Genomic DNA, 6000 nt, shown 5'->3' with positions numbered 1-6000 from the left:
GACCTTATTCTTTGGGTTCAGGTACTTGAGAAGGATGGTCTACCAGATAGATATATTATTAGTAGAGATACATATTTATTTATCTTTGCAATGATAGGTTCAGTTGATGCCCTAATTAGAAGCTTGGCTAACGACAGTGGGTGGACAGGAAAATGGTTAGGCATGACGAACCCAATTAGATTATGTCATGAGGTCCTTTGTTCTTAAACTCCATCTCTGCATTATATATAAATATTCTTTGCATTGGTCTTCCTTGAACCAGAACGAACAGATTTGTTCTTTGTTTGTCCTTGTGAAGATGCATATTCATATATTCCATACCTGTCGCATACATATGAAACTGCATCTTGTCCTCCCTTGAAGTGCAGGTATCACCTTCCCGTCGCAAAATTCATTCCCACAAGAGGCTTGCAACCCGTCGCCATCATCATCACAAGTGTGATCTCCTCCTCCCATTGACTAATTCGTTCGGTTTGCAAGCTAAGCAAGGCCGTAATCATCCACTAACCTTGATTAGCTAGGACTCAAAGCACATCTTTTGATACATATCTTGTCATGGCTGCCTGTTTATAAAACCCCGTACGACAATCCTTTGCCTCTATCCTTCCTTTCTGTGCCTATATACAAGAAGAAAAACAGACACAAGAGTCATGGAAGGCCTGCTGCCCTTCCTGTACAGGGCCATCATCCTCCACTACGCCGATGGCTGGTGGCGGACGCCCACCGGCGACAGCCCCTTCCTCGGCAGCGACTCACCATCGGCCCCACGGTACTACGTCCGCCTCACCGGCAGCCCCGACGACAACGGCCGTCTAGGCTTTGTTGCCGCTCCTCCAGCCAGACGTGGCGCGTTCATGTGATGGAGTGAATGGATCACCATCTTCTCTCGTTTCCGGCTCCTTCTTCTTCTTCTACTTCTTGGCGTGCGTGTATGGTATGGATGACCTCAGGGTGTTGTAGTAGTACTTAAGGTTTTATGGTTTCATACCGCAGAAAAACATGCTGGATCAATAGTGATCTAAACGTTCTTATATTTTTTTTGTATATTCGTAGTATGTTCTTATTAAACAAAGCGATGATGTTGCTGGTGTGGCACCTCGAGGTTTCACTGATTTGGATTGAATTGGGAGCGTCGGCGGCAGCATTTGTTCCATTCTCGTCAGCAGCCTGAATGTTGTGTGCTGCCGGATGGCTGCTACGAACACTCTCAGTTTCGTCATAATGAATGCTTAAGCCTTCTATCCCCTCTGTAAACTACTTCATTTGTAACAAAATATTTGTAATTTTAGTAGTTAGCCTAGCTACTAAAACTAAAATTACAAAATATTTCGGCAAAAAGGAAGTAGTATAGAGAATAAACTCCCCCCCCTCCCTGCTTCACTCTCCCTGGCGATTCGGGGGGCGAACCCTAGCGCCGCCGCTCACCCACCCCCTTCCCTCCCTTGTCTCGCCGCTGTCAGAGGTTCCGGCCGGCGAAGCTCGGCTAAATCCGGGGACGGCGGCGGCGGGGCACTTCTTCGACTAACGTTTGGAGGCGGGGCGAGCTGGCTCTCGAGCACACGGATAGCGGCGGTTGCCGCCGCAGAGCTTGTTGTGGTGGCTGGTGTGCTTTGAAGGCTGCAGCTCGCCTAGGTCATCTTTGGCCATGGTGTGGAGGCCTGTGGCCGCTGGGCTGGCTCGATCTGGCTGCTTGGGCTGCAGGCGATGTGGCGGCTGTCGTCGACGGTGGAAGCCGGGGCGGCGGCCCCGGACTCGGTGGCAGCGCTGCCTCTCCCCTCCTGCTGTTGGGGGCGTATGGGGCAACGTTGGGGTCGGCGTCGTTGATCTGGCGCTCGGTGCCCTGATCTAGCGGTGTAGGCGCCCTGGTGTGTGTGTTGGGGTGCCTGGGTCCCTTCCCTCGACCGGGGGGAGCTGTGGAGGTGGCGGCGAGGTGCAGATTTGGATGGTGGCGCGGCGGTGCCACGATGGTGGTGGTGCGCCGGTGTGGAAGGATCTGGACGACGTACTGGTGGAGCTACTGTGATGCAAACTACGACTCTCCCAGTTGTGGTGGTTGATCTGCGCTTGCTGCTTCGGTGTGCGATGGGTTCTACGATCTGGGTTGGCAGAAATCCCTGCTTCGATGAGGCTGACAACGGCGACACCCGCGGGCGTCGTTCACTTCCTGAAGGCGTTGTCTTGGACCAGATCGGACTACCTTGCTCGAGCTCGGGGGAAACCCTTGGTCCATCCTTCGGACCGGACGACGGTGGCACCAAGGAGTCGCTACCTTCTTGAAGGCGTTGTCTTGTTGCTTCAGGAACATCGACGGTGCGACTCGAGTCAAGATCGACGGCTCTTTGGGCGTGGGCCTCCTTGGCACAATGTACGCCATCTCCGGTGTTCTCTCGACGACACCTTTCCTTGGTCCGCCCAAGCCTTGCCGTTCACTTGCCGACTTTCTTTTGGCGCAAATGGGTGGCGGTACGTTGGTTTGTGTTGGCCTTTGGTATTGGTCTTGTTGTAGAGGTCTCGGTGTTGGTTGTGACGTGACTAGGTTTCTATGTGGCTTTCCTTGTTGTCTTTGGCATAAGGTTAGACTTGGAAAGCTTGTATCACAGTAGGTAGGGTGTCTTTGGCCAAAATACCCTTGAAGATTCAAATCTTCCTTTGGCAGCTCTTCCAAGATGATTTCCACACTTGAGAAGTGATCCAATCTGCTCTTTTTTTAGAAAGATTGAGACTTCACGTCATGTGTTTTTCGAGTGTGCTGTTGCCAGGGTTGTTTGGACATCGATTGGAGTGACCTTGGGAATAGATTTATGTCCCAGTAACTACTGGCAATTCTTTTCGTGGTGCTTTACTTTACTTCTTGGAGATGAACGCTTCTATACCGTGGCTCTTGGAGCAGTAACCTGGGCTATCTGGCTGGCCCAGTATAAAGCCACTTTTGAAAATAAATTGATCAAATCTCCTTTCGAGATAGTGTTCACGGCCTATTCGTTTCTTTTATATTGGGCATGGCTTTACAAAGGCGAGGATGTGAAAAGACTTCGCATTGGAGCCGAGATGATTCACAATGGGACCATGATGCTGATGAAAGTATGTGACAACTCAATGAAGATCGGTGCGGAGTGGTGAGGTCACCTCCGCCTGGAGAGAACTGAAGTAGGTTGCCTGAGAAGCCGTTGAACGATGAATCTTCTCTTTCCCTGCTTGTTGCTGGATTTCAATCCTGTGTGCTTGTACTTTTGTTGTACTGTTGGTTGCCTATGTTTGTAATATGTCTAATTATAACTCTTCGTGTTGTCTAGGTTTTTGCCTCCATAACGTCTGTTTCGATGACGGGCAGACGCGGTGGGTTTTCTAGCAGTGCTTTGAACTCGCTCTCTCTCTTACCTTTTTTCTTTCTAGGTGATGTAAGACTTTGTATTTCCGTTTTATTAATGGAAAGGGGGAAAGCCCGGTTCAAAAGAAAAAAAATCATGCATATACATGCTCATGGTTTACTTGTTCGCGTAGCAAGTAAAGCAATTGTGGGGGTTTCCTTTCTTGTTGCTGATTTAATTTGATCCTTTCATTCGGGGCACACGCGCCCTTCCTTTCCATAGTTGCTCCTTCCTCGTGAGCTTTTACCACCAAGGTCTTCCTTACAGAAAGCTATTCTCTTTGTCTCATAATGTAAGACGTTTTCTTGCATTAGTGTAGTGTCAAAAAGCGTCTTATATTATAAAATGGAGGGAGTATGAATTATAGTATAACATAGCCTGAAATTATTCGGTTGTAGATCCGAAATCCTTACGAGAAACTATTGCCTCATTGCAAGGCCCGACTACTTCCTGGTGTAGTACACCAAGTACGACACGCCCAAGAGTAAATTCTACTCGATCTTTTACATTAATTCATTTTATCTTCATTTTATATTGTCTTCAGTGTGATACTTTTGATATTATTTTATTTACAAATACTTTGCTTTAATTTAGTATAAAAACATAATTATCACACAATTATATCTCGCGGTGGATTTGGCGATATCAACTTCATATTTATCAATGTTGGTAATTTTCTCTACAGTGATATACAAACAATCTTTTTACTAGCACACTTTCAAAACAAATATTAGTACAAAAATGAAGAGACAATATCTTTTTTTTACCAGTTATATTTTATTTGAATAAACTTAGCGCACCTAGCCAATTTGTTGTTTGATAGACTTAGCGCTCATCACGATACACACAATTGGGTTAGAGCGTGAGGTTCCGAGTTGCGATAGAATAAAACAAATGGTGCATAGGGAATTGTCGCAAGCAAAGGCACCATCACTTTAAATGTTATTTCTTAAAATTCAAAATGTTTAAACTCTTAAGCCGTGTACCTGAGCTATGATCTGTTGCGATACTTCAGTTTGTTTCCACCAGGCTTTAAAACTAGATCCTACATAAGATGTTCATACATTTTCCACCTTAGAAGACATCACCCCAATGAGGTCTGAAGTTATAACTGCATTAGTATTAAGGTTGTCGCATTTGAATTTGTCGATGCACTTATAAGGTTTAGTTCGAGAGATCAATGCCATTTTCGGTTCCACTGCGTCGATGATGGTAATGTCGATGCACTTATAACATTGTCTGGCAGTTGTCTGGCAACAATTGCCACCGTGTTGGTAATATGCCTATCGGATGGTGTGGCAACTTGTTAAAAATAACATGATGGCGGCTACGTACTGCATTACCACGTGGTAAAGAAAAGAGTCCAAATTCATTTTATCGAAAATGCTCAAGTGAGTCATAGTTTCAAAGCTCTCGTCGATTTTCAATAATCAACAGAAGAAAAAAAGTTCCTAGATCCAATTGATCCTGGGTTGACAAAATAGTTGAGCTAGAAAACATTTTTCAACCGAAAATAACTTTTACTTTCATGACATCAATATGTCATAATTTTTATCTCCGTCCTTGTTTTTTAATATGTATTGCAAGTTACCAAGAAGAGAGAAATCATAAGGATGGGAGTAACCAGATTTGCTTCCCAATTCCTCACTTTGCAAAGCCTTGCAGACAAGGTTGATTCACTAAGAAAGATGGTGGTATCCTTTAAGTGGGACAAGATCAAGGACTTGCACCCAAAGAAAGGCAAGGATGCTACAACCATAATTCTTAACAAGCCCTTCTGGAAGGGTGTGAATCTCTGCATCAAGATGTTCGAGCTGTTGGTAAAGGTCCTCCAGTTGGTTGATGGTGATGCACGACCCTCAATGGGCTAGGTGTATGGAGAGATTGTGAAGGCAAAGAAGGAAATCAAAGAGGCCTTTGGTTATTTCGAGGTGCGCTACAAAGATGTGTTGGCTATAGTTGAAAACAAGATGAAAGATAGGCTAGATGCCCCATTGCAGTTGCCTGCATATTTTTCTGAATCCACACTGTAGCTATGTAGATGACAAAATATTTGATTCTTTTGACATCATTAAAGCCTTTTATTCTTGTGTGGAGACATTCTATCATGGTGATGAAAACATGCAAGATCAAGTTATGAACTATGAAATAGGCAAGTTCCAAAGCAGAGATGGATCCTTGGAAAACAAGCTTGCTAGGGCTTGCCAAAATTTTGACTATAATCCCGGCTAGTCATTACTTACAAAACATTCACTTAGTTGCATATTTTATCGAGTACTCAAGTTCCTGACTGAAATTTTTTCTCTTTCCAGTGGCTTGGTGGAGAATGTACGGAGGTGAGACACGAGGGCTGAAGGACATGGCTATGAAGACCCTTTCTTTTACCTCAAGTTCTTTCGGCTCTGAGAGAAATTGGAGTTGTTTTGAGTCGGTTAGTCTTCAAAATTGAATTTTGTTTCAATGCTTTGTAGTTCCTATTAACTAGTTTTAGACTAGTAGCATTGGCACTTGTAGATACTCCCTCTGTTTCTTTTTAGTCTGCATATAAGGTTTGGTCAAAGTCAAGCTTTGTAAAGTTTGACTAACTTTATATTAAAAATATCAACATTCACAACATGAAATCAATATTATC

Source organism: Hordeum vulgare, chromosome 3H (assembly GCF_904849725.1).
Source record: "Hordeum vulgare subsp. vulgare chromosome 3H, MorexV3_pseudomolecules_assembly, whole genome shotgun sequence".
Taxonomy (NCBI): domain Eukaryota; kingdom Viridiplantae; phylum Streptophyta; class Magnoliopsida; order Poales; family Poaceae; genus Hordeum; species Hordeum vulgare.
Note: the sequence above shows the minus strand (reverse complement) of the source record.